This window comes from Pristis pectinata, chromosome 3 (assembly GCF_009764475.1).
Source record: "Pristis pectinata isolate sPriPec2 chromosome 3, sPriPec2.1.pri, whole genome shotgun sequence".
NCBI lineage: Eukaryota > Metazoa > Chordata > Chondrichthyes > Rhinopristiformes > Pristidae > Pristis > Pristis pectinata.
Window position 1 is genome coordinate 113439781 of NC_067407.1, and position 13595 is coordinate 113453375.

Sequence of the window (13595 nt, forward strand, 5' to 3'; positions counted from 1 at the left end):
CCTTACATCCTGTTGAAGTAAACCACTTAATTCCTTACACTGGCCTCAATCGTAATTAATGCTCATGAAATTTCACGTTTCTATTTTAAAACCACCCTGGTTCTGTTTCAGCCCTGGAATGACAGTCTAATTTCGTGTTTTTTTTTGAATATCTTTAACGATAAATTGAATCAAAAATTCAGTAAGTAGTTTGCTACCAAGGCTTATCTGCTCAGAAGATCTATCTCAAGTTGAAGCTAGTCATCCTTTGAAAACTTCCCCCAGGGAATCAGCTCCACTCAGATTAGCCATCCGATCATTATAGCAAGGCCCACCTTCCTGTGATGCATCGGCTGTTAATACCGTTAAAGGTTTTGATTTTTTCTTAAATGTAACTTTTACAAACGTTCAAACAATACTATTAATTTTATTCTCATTTTTCAAGTGAACACTTGTATAGCTAAATACATTGAAATTAACTTATTAGACAAAAACATGTAAATTATCTTATGCCTATCCTTCTTCCTCAGTTATTTCTCTCTGTTCAAATGGGTGGATTTGTTGTTATGGAGCCAAGTCGTGACCTGTTGCAGGATCATTTGGCAGATTTCCCAGCACGTACTGGAGAACTGCAGAAGTTTGCATTCCATTGCTGGACTCCACAAGGAACTCAACATCGAAGTGCAGCATTTTGCCTGTAGCAGTCAGCTATTGAAGAAATTTCGGATGAGAGTCCTCAACTTACACACTGTTACTATTAAATGCTGGCATTCCTACACAGAATATCCTGATTTTTAAGCAGAAGGTTATTGTATCCTTCTTTTGTAAACTTAATTGCACATGTAAACAAAGAGAATATGGAGTCCAATAAAAGGCATCTTGGACTGAGACCAGGATGGATGTTCTGCATGCAGAAATGTTCAACACTTGGAACTGGTTTCCAGATATGAACGCCAGAGGCAAAAATCAAGGGCACTTAAAAAGCAATTAAATATTCCAGTGGGAAGACCAGAGGGTTCTTGCAGATCAATAATTATCCTGTGATTTCACAATTAAGAGGGAGGAAGAAAAACCAAAAGTCAATGCTTCAGTGACCCCTGCTGGGTTGTCATTTTGTGTTGAGAATGGACAGCGAGAACAGGTAGGATGAGCTGCGATGTCCCAAATGGTTTATGTAGTCTGTTGATACTTATTACATGGGCTTAGAAATGAAGGATACCAACACAGATAGACGGTGGCTATGGACTTATTTTTAACCTAGCAGAATGGCCACTATTCTCAATCGCCTCACAAACATGTTAATTACAATCTGAACAGACCACAGCTCGAAGATATCATAGGCAACAATTACCCACAGTGGGCTAAAGAAGCTTCATTTCATCACTTCACAAAGCTTGAAAGACTGATGCAACGGAACATCAATTCTGTGTTGTCGTGCTGGAGTATGTGGTTGTGTCTGTTAAACTTTAGTTGAGCCATCTCAAAGACCTTGGAGGAAGCAGAATCATTAATTTGAAAACCTCAAAACGCAAAATGAAGGGCTACATAGGGGCTTAGTGTACACCACATCCGGTCCACCTGTTCAATTCTGGACCATCTAAGATTCAGTGACAAACTGCAAAGCAATGCTTTTCAGCTTGTTGCATCCAAGTATAGCTATCTTTTCTGAGAAGAAAAAAAAGATTTAATTACTTTAAATAGCTAATAGAATATCACTACTTCACAATGCTTTCTAGCTCAAATAATAAGTGCAACCATGTGCCCCAAAAAAAATCCATGGAACCCAATGGTGATGAAGCATGTTTACCACTTGGCTTGAAATGCATGTCATGTGGTCTGGTCAAAAGCTACAGTACAAAGCAGGAGCATTCAGCTTATTGTGTCTGTATTGAGTTATAAAATTACATAAAATTACACCTCCCCCATCTGGTTGCATCTGCCCTTCACCTCACCCCAATGGTTCCCATTATCACCTTATCAGATTCCAGCACTGGTTGCCTTTACATTCCCCCTTATCACCCTCCCAGCTGTCTCTACTTCACCCTCTTAAGTCCTGGCTCGATCTTCCTTTTGTTTGTCTGCCTTCACCATCATCCTCCTGCCTCTGTCTCCCAACTCCACCCCTCCCCTACCTGGTTCAATCTGCCCACCATACTTCACCCCACCTTGTTCCACTAATCATCCACTTGCCCGACTCACTACTCCCTCTCCTCTTTATACTATCTCCTCCCTTCGTTCTTGGTCCCGATGCAGGGTTTTGACCCGATAAGCCAACAATTCCCCCCTTCCCCCAAAAGATGCTGCTCAACCTGCCGAGTTCTTCCAGCAGATTGTTGCATAAAATTACACCTTTTGCTCTTTCTCCATTCTGCCATACATTCCCCAACTTTACTTACCTGAAAATTTTGCATCAATGTCTCTCTCATACATTCCCTGTGGCATGCTCCAACAACCAGTATGTAATTCAGTACGCAGAAGTTTCTCTTAACATTTAACTCTTATACTGTTCATGTTCTCTGAAAAGTTAAATAAAACTCAACAGAAATAATAAGGGGTTGGGGGATTAGCAGAGGGAGGGGCTCACCCTGCACTGATGCACAGTGCCAAATTTAGGTTCATTTGAAGACAACTGAAGGCACATTGGGCAAAAAGTCATTCATCCCAAGTGCAAAGAAATTGGAAAACTGCAGGCAATGATTGGGAGTTAAACAATCGTGTTGAAATAAAAAGAAAATACTGCAGATATAATAAATCTGAATTGAGAACAAGATGTAAATACACAGCATATCATACAGCATGTGTCAGAGCTCATGCTTCAGACAAATGACCCTTAATCAGAGGTTACATGTTGAGGTATATTAAAATAGCAACGTTCAACTTCTTTTTAAATTATGCTTGCAACCATACTTAGAATATGTTACATTGCTCCAACCATTTCAGTGCAGAAAAAGGTGTTGCAACAACTGAAAGCACAGTAACCAGAAATGGAGAGATTGAATTGTCAGGAGCATGCATGCTCTGACTGGAAATTAAAAAGGTAATACGGTTGACACAGGACTGCAGATGCTGGAATCTGGAGCTACACACAATCTGCTGGAGGAACTCAGCGGATCGTGCAGCATCTGTGGGGGGGGGGGGGGGGTGGAAGAATTATCAGCATTTCTGGTCAACTCAAAACATCAACAATTCTTTTCTGCCCTACCCCACAGATGCTGCTCAACCCACTCAGTTCTTCCAGCAGATTGTTTGTTGCTTAAGGTGATGTGGTCATTGTTCATTTTAGATTCTAGATAGCTTAGATCATGACAATTACTTTCATCTTACTCAAAACAGTTGCCTTTTTAAGTACAGCCTGCATTTAAAGGGAATAAATTTGAAGTTAATCGGTAGAATCATTAATTGTGATCATCAGTGAAAGTATTTAATTACCACGATTAATCTACAACTCTACTGCTCTCATATTAGATGAACAAGATTGGATTATTTTAATCTTAACCATTTACTTACAAGGACCTGTTCCACCAAATTAATTTTAACTTCTTCCATGATTGATCCCTTCTGAGTCAAGTGAGGTTGGTCAGATTGGGTTGTGATATTACAATAATCTGGAATATCCTCAAATGAGAAAACGGCAAGGTTCTCATTCTTCCACCAATCCCCAAGCACTTACAGGAGGTGCACAGTAAATCATTCCTCACCTTGAAAATCCCATGTTAGAATCAGTCATGAACCACTCTCATAAGAACTACCATTTGAGCAAGTAGCAGTTGATCATAACGAAGCACAAAACCATGCCTCAAAATCGATGCAAAGTATTTCCTCAAGTAAATTATAGATTCATCTTGTAAGCAAATAAAAATGTTTGACATATCAGTGACCGAGCATGAATGCATATCAAGAGCAGCGTAACTAGCTTATCCATTCATTAGGGAACCAAGTTGCATGCCTTTGTAATTGTTTGACTGTCAGGCTAAAACACGTTGGTCACATTGCTGGAACAGCAAGATCTGGAAACAAATACATTGCAGTGTTTCCCAGTTTTACAACAATCAAAATGGGGTGCCATGGTCATTACTGAATTGAATGTTGTCAACAGTATTAAATTTAAAATAACTAAAGCGACAGTTTTTGCTTGCTGCAGTTCCCTGTTAAGATCTTCATTAAATGACTAATTACTTATTATGATAAAGAAAGAGGACAGTCATCCATTGGGGCTATGCCAGCTCCCAGCAGTCTTGTCAGTCCACTCCCCCGTCTCTCCCCGTGGCCCTACAACCCATTCTCTATCATGTGCACAACTCAATTGATTTGCCACTTGTGTACACTAAGGGGTAATTTACAGTAGTCAATAACCTACCAATCCACACAGCCTTGAGATGTGAAACTGGAGCACCCAGAGAGAACACACGTGGGCAGTGAGAGCATGCAAATTCCAGTCAGAACCAGGGGCCAGAATTGAATCCAGGTCCTTGGAGCCAAGGCAGCAGCACAAATTGCTGCACCAGCATGTAAACAGACTAGTTTTGTCTCTCCCTTCGGCAATCTTTCCCAGCCTTTTTCAATGGAAGATATCCATTTTCACACCTGATAAAATATGCATTCTGCTCCCCCACCATTATTGCTTGATGATGACACAAGCTACTATGCTTAAGGAGCTGGCGTTGTCCTTGGATTTCCTGGAGATTGCTTGAAAATTTATGCTGCAGCAGTGTACAATGTTTCTTTTCAAGTTACTTCAGCATTTTTGTGAACTTTCTAATTATATCAATTTTACTGAAACCTCACTGCAATTATGCCCCCATCCCCACACAGAAGGTTCAAGCACCCAAACATGGAACCATTTTGGTTGATTATACAACTGTTTCCATTCTCTGCAACTGCACCTCTTTCTCCAGAAACAATTCAATAAATGTGATAAAAGGTAATACATAGGTCAGGTTAGAAAAATGATTCTGCAAGTTTCTGTGTAACTTTCCCCCTCCCCCAAGTCCAGTCTCATGCTCTGTGGCCGATACTTATTGCCACCAAGAAAATAAGAGATAGTGAATAATTGCTGCTTTCCAGTATCATCCATATTCAAGAATATTTTTTATTAAAATAATCAGTGCCTACACAGGATGGATAGATGCCACCATTTCCAAACATTGTTCAGCATCAACAACTGTATTTGGGAATGGGAGCAATGGGTCAGAGTCAGGAGAGAAATAATGGCTGTTGCAATGGAAGGAGAAGGGCCAGTGGATTAAAAAGCAATGCACAAAGTAGTAACAAGTAATATTTCTATCCAACTTAAACATGCCTATCTAAAGGCATCTGAAAATATTCAGCAACAAAATTGTAAATTATATAGCTGTATCAATTTTCATAATTCAATGCTACCTTTCACTAATCATAATCTCATACAACTTCTACACTCATGTCCTGCCCAACATCGCCCATGAGACAGCATTCAGTGATGGTATCTAGGATTAATCTCATTTTTACACATTAACCCAGGATTACATGAATAAATTCCAATAAAGCCACAAGAACCCATGGGAAATGCATCATCATTCAGTGCCTGAATTCTGAATTCCTGGCATGTATTCCTCAGCATCACAACATATGTAAAAGCACTGAAATCTCTCAGGGATCATGTGCACAACAGGAATTCAAAGTCTGCTACAATGAGTTTAGTGGTCCAACTACACAGATTCACAACATAGTTAATGACAGTCATCCCTGTGTGGCAAACAAATGCAATCTGAATATATTTTCAATTAAGTTCTCCCCATGTACCTGCTGTCATCATTGAAAAGCTGCAGCAACTTAAATATCCTTGAACTCTCTGAGGTCACTTGGCTTTAAATGGCTGGTTCTCCGAATAGAACAAGATGGGGTTGTTCTCCTTGAAGCAAGCAGGCTCTGTGGGGAAAGAGCATTGGGATGCAGCTCTACAAAACTCTGGTTAGATCACACTTGGAGAACTGTGTCCAGTTCTGGTCACCTCATTATAGGAAGGATGTGGAAGCATTGGAAAGGGTGCAGAGGAGATTTACCAGGATGCTGCCTGGATTGGAGAGTATGGATTTTGAGGAGAGACTCAAGGAATTAGGGCTTTACTCATTGGAAAGGAGGAGGATGAGGGGAGACATGATAGAGGTAAACAAAATATTAAGAGGAATAGACAGAGTGGACAGCCAGCACCTCTTTCCCGGGGTACCAATGCTCAATACAAGAGGGCATGGCTTGAAGGTAAATGGGAGGGAAGGTCAAGGGAGATATCAGAGGGAGGTTTTTCACCCAGAGAGTGGTTGGTGCATGGAATGCGCTGCCTGGGGTAGTGGTGGAGGCAGATACGTTGGTCAAGTTCAAGGATTGTTAGATAAGCATATGGAGGAATTTAAAATAGGGGGATATGTGGGAGGAAGGGATTAGTCAGTCTTAGGCGTGGTTTAAAGGTCGGCACAACATGGTGGGCCGAAGGGCCTGTATTGTTCTATGGTTCTATGAATGGATGGACTTGGCTTCAAATAATGTTGCAAACTGGTACCCAAACAGGTAGTAATTTCCAGTTTGGATAAGCTTCAGGAATCTAGCTTTCAGTAACCCACAAGTTTTCAACTGATTAAATACACAATAGTTCCCATTTTCACATATCAATTTACTAGCCTTGACTATGCAAGCCCTTGACCAAGCTGTACTTATGTAAATTAAGTGCATCTTTATGGTGTGAACACTTTACCAGGCATTCAAAAATAATTATATTGCTTGGAAAATGTTAAATATAACAGTTCCAAGTGTTATTAAACATGCAACTGAACAAATAAAATGTTAGAATGGATTATTTTGTTTTCATGAGATTAGAAAACATTGAGATTTATGAAGTGGAAGAAATAAGTTTCCCCACACACGAAGCTTGCAACTGTACAATAAATAGCCTTCATGTAAAATAAACCCAAAAGGTCATTTTGATTAGAACAATGTTTCTTGAAAGGCATGCCCTTTGTTGGAAAAATACATACATTTCCAGTTTCAACACCCACACTTAAATAATATTAAGCTTTCCTAACAATGTGATGTCTACCCAAGAATAGGTCAGTTACAGTTGTGCCATATCAATTTAATTTAAACTTGACATTGAGTTTTAAAAGTAATTAATTTCAGCAAGATCATCTTTGGTGTTTCTAATTCAGGTAACCCCCACGTCAGAGCCTTTTCAGATAACGGAAATTCATGCTTACAGAATTTACAAATTACTACCCAAAAACTGGAGATACAGAATAAAACTCATTCACAGAATGTGAGACGCAAGTAATTTTTTTCCCCCCCAATGCGTGTTTCTTCACGTGTATAGATGATATAATTTTCTATTACGCAAAACTGTGATATGGCCAGTTTTCTAGGAATGTAACCCCTAGCCCCCCCACGACACAGGGTCACCTGTAAAAAGGTTGCTCGGTGTTACTGATTTGCACCATCCTAAGTCAGTGGAGAATATTTCCAGCCAATATTGCAAAATCTACTTTTAATTAAATACTCAAGTGACACAAAAGGTGCACAGTGCACTATTTCTTGAAGCAAATGCTTCAAATGATTAAAATCCAATGTTAAACTTGGAATAATTGTTCGGCTGATAGTTTTCAGGTTTAGTCAAATTTGCTTTCCTACATCTATCTGCACCAGCGTTTGAGGGATTTAGGACAAATCCTCCACTACGTTCAATATCTTCTTAAAAAAGGTTTTATACTATGTTCTGAAAGACAAAGCACAAAATGTGGATCCATTAGAGCCTTTAAAAGAAAAACACAAATTGCACATGAAGAATATTTAACTTGGTTTAGATCATGCTAGTGACAATTCCTGGGTAAAACTACATCCATTAGGAAATTGACCCCAGCAATTCCAGGTACAATTCACGTCAGTGCATCTGACATTTTCTTGGTGTCAGTGGCACAAGTCTGGCAACACACATTTTCTCCCTTCTTGGTATAAATAACTTTTGGGTGCAACCAACTACCTTTGTTGAACACACAAGTCCTCATGCCGAGATCGCCACTGAGATATCAATTGAAAGTTCTGCACTCAGACATTCATATCTTACACAGACCATCTGACATCCTCAGTTTTCACTGCTCATATCTGAACCCTTGTTTTTAATCACCAATCACAGTCTTTTTATCCCATACACATCCAAGCGACAAAATACCATCTCTGCCTCATTGACTAGCCTGCACCGTGCAGTGGTCTGGGGACACTTGCGAGATTTAATCAGTGCAATCGCATGGAGTGTTCCCAGACACATGGGATTACAAATAAAAACAGAAAAAGTTACCAACACACTGCAAGTCAGGCATATCTGCAGAAAGAGGAGCAGAGTTAACACTTAAACTTGGAGATCTGAATGTTCCCAGTTCTGACAAAGGGTTTCCAATCTGAAATATTAACCTTTTCTGGTTCTACAGATGCCAAAGTCGAGTTTATTGTCATATGCACAAGTACATGTATCCACAGGTGCAATGAAAAACTTACTTGCAGCAGCATCACAGGCACAACATTCAAAAGAAAAACACAAATTAAACAAGAATATTTCCAGCATTTTCTATTTTTATATCAGATTTCCAGCATCTGCAGTTTTCTTAATTTTCATTCAGTGATCACAATGCTCCCTCTCAACTCCATAGCAGCTTTTATACAGCTGTTCCATCGCTGCCAATGCAGATTGTTCCTTTAAGGTCTGGTACACTTCCCAGTGATCAGTGCAGCAAGGACAACAGTTGTGAGATTTTCACATAGCTCCTGTCAGGAACTTGCAAAAATTGTGTATAATTTAATGTTTAATTTATGTTTCTGTTGTGAATGCTGCTTATATGATGCCATGTGCCTGTGATGTTGCTGCAAGCAAGTTTTCCCATTGCATCTGTGAATACCTGTACTTGTGTAAGTGACAACAAACTGGACTACGCACTCCTGTTTCAGCACATGATACTGGTGTAAACCACAAAAGTGCCTTTTCACAATTGTGTGTGTGGAACGGATTGGGCATTATTATGAACAGCACAAAGGAGGATGGGTCCTCAGCCCCCTACTACATACTCATGACTGTGTAGCCAGATTCTGCTCTAACTCCATCAACAAGTTTGCAGATGATACCACCATAGTAGGCCGTATCTCAAATAACGATGAGTCGGAGTATGGGAAGGAGATAAAAAGCATAATTAACATGGTGTCATGACAACAGCTTTTCCCTCAATATCAGCAAAACAAAAGAGCTGGTCATTGACTTCAGGAAAGGGGGCGGTGTACATGCACCTGTCTACATCAATGGTGCTGAGGTCGAGAGGGTTGAGGGCTTCAAGTTCCTAGGAGTAAACATCACCAATAGCCTGTCCGGGTCCAACCAGGTGGACGCCACGGCCAAGAAAGCTCACCAGCACCTCTACTTCATCAGGAGGCTAAGAAAATTTGGCATGTCCTCTTTGATGCTCACCAACTTTCATCAATGCATCATAGAAAGCATCCTATCTGGATGCATCATGACTTGGTGTGGCAACTTCTCTGCCTGGAATGGCAAGAAACTGCAGAGAGTTGTGGACACAGCCCAGCACATCACAGAAAGCAGCCTCCCCTTCATGGACTCTGTCTTTTCCTCCTGCTGCCTCGGTGGAGCAGCCAACATACTCAACATAAAGATAAGATCTTTATTAGTCACATGTACATCGAAACACACAGTGAAATACATCTTTTGCATAGCCTGCAAGTGTCACCGTGCTTCCGGCGCCGACAATAGCATGCCCATAACTTCCTAACCTGTACGTCTTTGGAATGTGGGAGGAAACCGGAGCACCCAGAGGAAATCCACACAGACAAGAGGAGAACGTACAAACTCCTTACAAACAGTGGCCGGATTTGAATCCGGGTCACTGGCGCTGTAAAGCATTATGCTACCGTGCCTGCCCCACCCACCTGGGTCATTCTCTCTTCTCCACCCTCCCATCAGGCAGAAGATACAGGAGCCTGAGGGCACATACCACTAGGCTCAAGGACAGCTTCTATCCCACTGTGATAAGACTATTGAACAGCATCAACCTTATACAATGAGATGGACTCTTGACCTCACAACCTACCTTGTTTGACCTTGCACCTTATCATCTACCTGCAATGCACTTCCCTGTAGCTGTGATACCATACTCTGTATTCTGTATTGTTTTTGCCCTGTACTACCTCAATGCACGGTGTAATGAATTGATCTGTACAAACAGTATGTAAGACAAGTTTTTCACTGCACCTCTGTACAAGTGACAATAATAAACCAAAATCCAATATCTAGGCGAAAGTGTTTTCCTTTCAGAAAGATGCCCAAGGATGAGAATGGCAGGAATGTCACTTGAAGAACCCAAGTATGATTTACTCACACGAGCTTACATATAACAGTACAGCACAAAAACAAGCCTCTTGGCCCACGATGTCTGTGCCAACCACGATGCCTATCCAAACTAAACCCATCTGCCTGCACATGGTCTATATCCCTCCATTCCTTCCCTATTGATGTGCATGTTTACATTCCTCTTAAGCATTGCTATTTTAATTGCTTCCATCAGTTCCCTTGACAGCATGTTCCAGGCACCTACCATTTTGTGCAGAAAAAAAGCCTCAGAAATCTCCTTTAAAACCGGGCCCCCCCCCCCCCCCACAACCTTTAAACTATGCCCTGGAAAATAGATTCTATCTACCCTGTCTATGCCTCTCATAATTTTGTATAGTTCTATCAGGTCTCCCCTTAGCCTCCAACACTCCAGAGGAAAGAATCCCAAGTTTGTCCAATGTTTCTTTACAGCTAATTCCCTCCAATTGAGGGAACATCCTGGTGAAGCTCTTCTGCACCCACTACAAAGCCTCCATACCCTTCCTACAAGGCAACAACCAGAAATAAACACAATACACCAAACATAACCTAACCAAAAGTTTTACCTTACTACAAGACCACCTACTTTTACACTCAACACCCTGACCGATGAAGTATGCCATACACCTTCTTTACCACCCTGTGTACTTGTGCTGCCGCTTTCAGGGAGCCATGGACTTGTACCCCAAGATTCCCCTATACATCAATACTCCCAAGGGTCCTGCCATTTTAGCGTATACTTTCCTCTTGCATATCACCACCTGAAGAGCAACCCCTCACACTTGTCAAAACTCCATCTGCCATTTCTCTGCCTACATTTTCCAACTGATCTTGATCTTGCTGAATCCTTTTGACAGCCTTCCTCACTATCCACAAAGCCAATTTTTGTGTTGTCTGCAAACTTACTGATCAGCCCACCCACATTTTTGTGGTCCCAGCACTAATCCTTGCAGAACACCACAGGTCTCTGATCTCCAGCTAGAATAACACCACTACCTCATCTATGGCCACTGACAGCAGAGCAAGTTTAAACAATTTTTCCTAAGCCTTACTATTTGAAAAGGTTTGCTTGCCTGAGCATCAGGGAAGAAGATTCCATGAAGTTCAGGGATCTCTCACTATGAAGTAACAGTAGACTTGAATTTAGCTACTTGCACTGACTTTCAAGCAGTTACACAAAACCTTTGTGAATTAGAAAGTTCTAGAAACCATAAACAGGAACAGAATTAGCAGTCAATATGATAAATGCAAGTTGATTAAAGAAAGCCCGCATTGATTAGTTAAATGAGAATAATGCCTAAATAACCACAGAACAAAAGTGGAATTGAGTCAACCTCAATCCCATGGAACTACCTAAAAAGAGTTTTTGATAAAATAACAGACAGGAAAAGGCAATTGATATGGTTTATATGTGGCCTTCCAATAGATTCATAGCGTTAAACAGCACAGAAACAGGCCTTTTGGCCCAACTCGTCTATGCTGAGACGCCCATCTAAGCTAATCCTATTTGTCTGTGTTTGCCCCTATTTGATAAGGTTCCACATTAGGCTGACAATCAAGATTGAAGACCATGGAATAAAAAAAAAGGGGCTGTAGCAATGACAGAAAATCAGTTGAATACTAAGAAACTGGTAGTACTGCTGCAAGGTTGTTTTTCCCCAAACAGGAGGTTAACGTTGAGTGGAGTTTCTTGGGCATCAGTACAGGGATGATTTTCATAATGTATTTCAACCATTTTTATTTGGGTGTACATGGTCCAATTTCCAAATATTGGATGTGTAACCAACCATGACAAGAACAGTCATCCACTTCAAGGAGTGAGAGATGAGCTGGTGGATTGCGCAGGTGTAATTTAATACTGAGAAATATGAAGCATTACATTTTGATAGGAAGAATGAGAAGCAATATGAACTAGAGGGTACAATTCTAAAAGGAACACAAATTCTAAAAGGGTTACAAGAACATAAGATCAAGGAATATTTGTGCATAGTTTGTTGAAAGTGGCAAAACACGTTAGAAAGTGGTTAAATAAAAAAAAAATGCAGGTTCTTCGACTTTATAATCAGAGGCATCAAGTGCAACAGCAACCTTTTCAAAACATGGGTCTGCCACACATGGAACACCTTGTCCAATCATGGACACCATATGAAAAATACAAAGGCTTTGGTGAAAGTACAGAAGAGATTAACAAACATGATTCCAGGGATGAAGGACTTCTGTTGTGTGGATAAGCAGGGGAAAATACACCTCGGAACAAAGGAAGTTGCAAGGCAATGAGTATTTAAAAATCATTAAATGGAGGGAATCTGTTCCCATTGCTGGAGGAATTAAAAACAAAAAAAAAGTACACAAAATAAAGGTGATTGGCAAAACAAAAACTGACATTTACACTGCAAGGTTAGGGGTTGGAATGCAGTTCCAGCCAGTGTAGTGGAACCACATTCACCACTGAAACAAAAGGGAGCTAGAAAAAGAAAGTTTACAGGGCTTTAGGGAGAGGGTAGGAAAGCTAGATTGTTCTTACACAACACAGGAATGGGTTCCACCTGCAAAATGGCTTCCTTCTGCACTGTGACCATTCTATATTTTTGTGAAAACATTATAACATGAACTTAATAAGTAATAATATATTCTAAACCAAATACCAACAAACAAGGTCATTCAAATTCAGGTCAAACACCATGGTGCAAATAAAATTCGCCTTTAATCTGACATATGCCCTGACTGTTTTAAATAAAGTAAATTCCACCACATGCAGTGGAACGTTTGCTGCTTCAAGCACATCTCCTTCTCAGCCAATCCCTCAAGATCGAGGATGAATTGCTTCCACTTGTATTGTGGGTTCAGAGATGTCAGGTGAGACCAATGTGGGACCACAGGTGAGAGTTGGCAGGTGGTGCAGTGATGCCATTTTCACAGGGCTTCTGTATGCTCCTGATACTCCCTATTTTCCCCCAGAATGGAACCATCCAGAATGCCAATGCTCTACTTTTAACGATTATTGGCCAGTGATTCTTGGAGTCAGTGGGATACAGCAATTTTTCAAGTGAACTTTGAGAACGCTCTCCAAGTTTTTCCTCTGTTCTTGAGGTGTCCGGTGGAGGTAGCCTGGGTCTCAAAAGCACGTGCGTTTCAAATAAAATTTCTTTCGGAGAAATAACATTTCTTTCAGAGCCAACGTAGTCTAAACTTGATAGAGGGAGTCTTAAATCCGGATGAACGTTGACTAAAC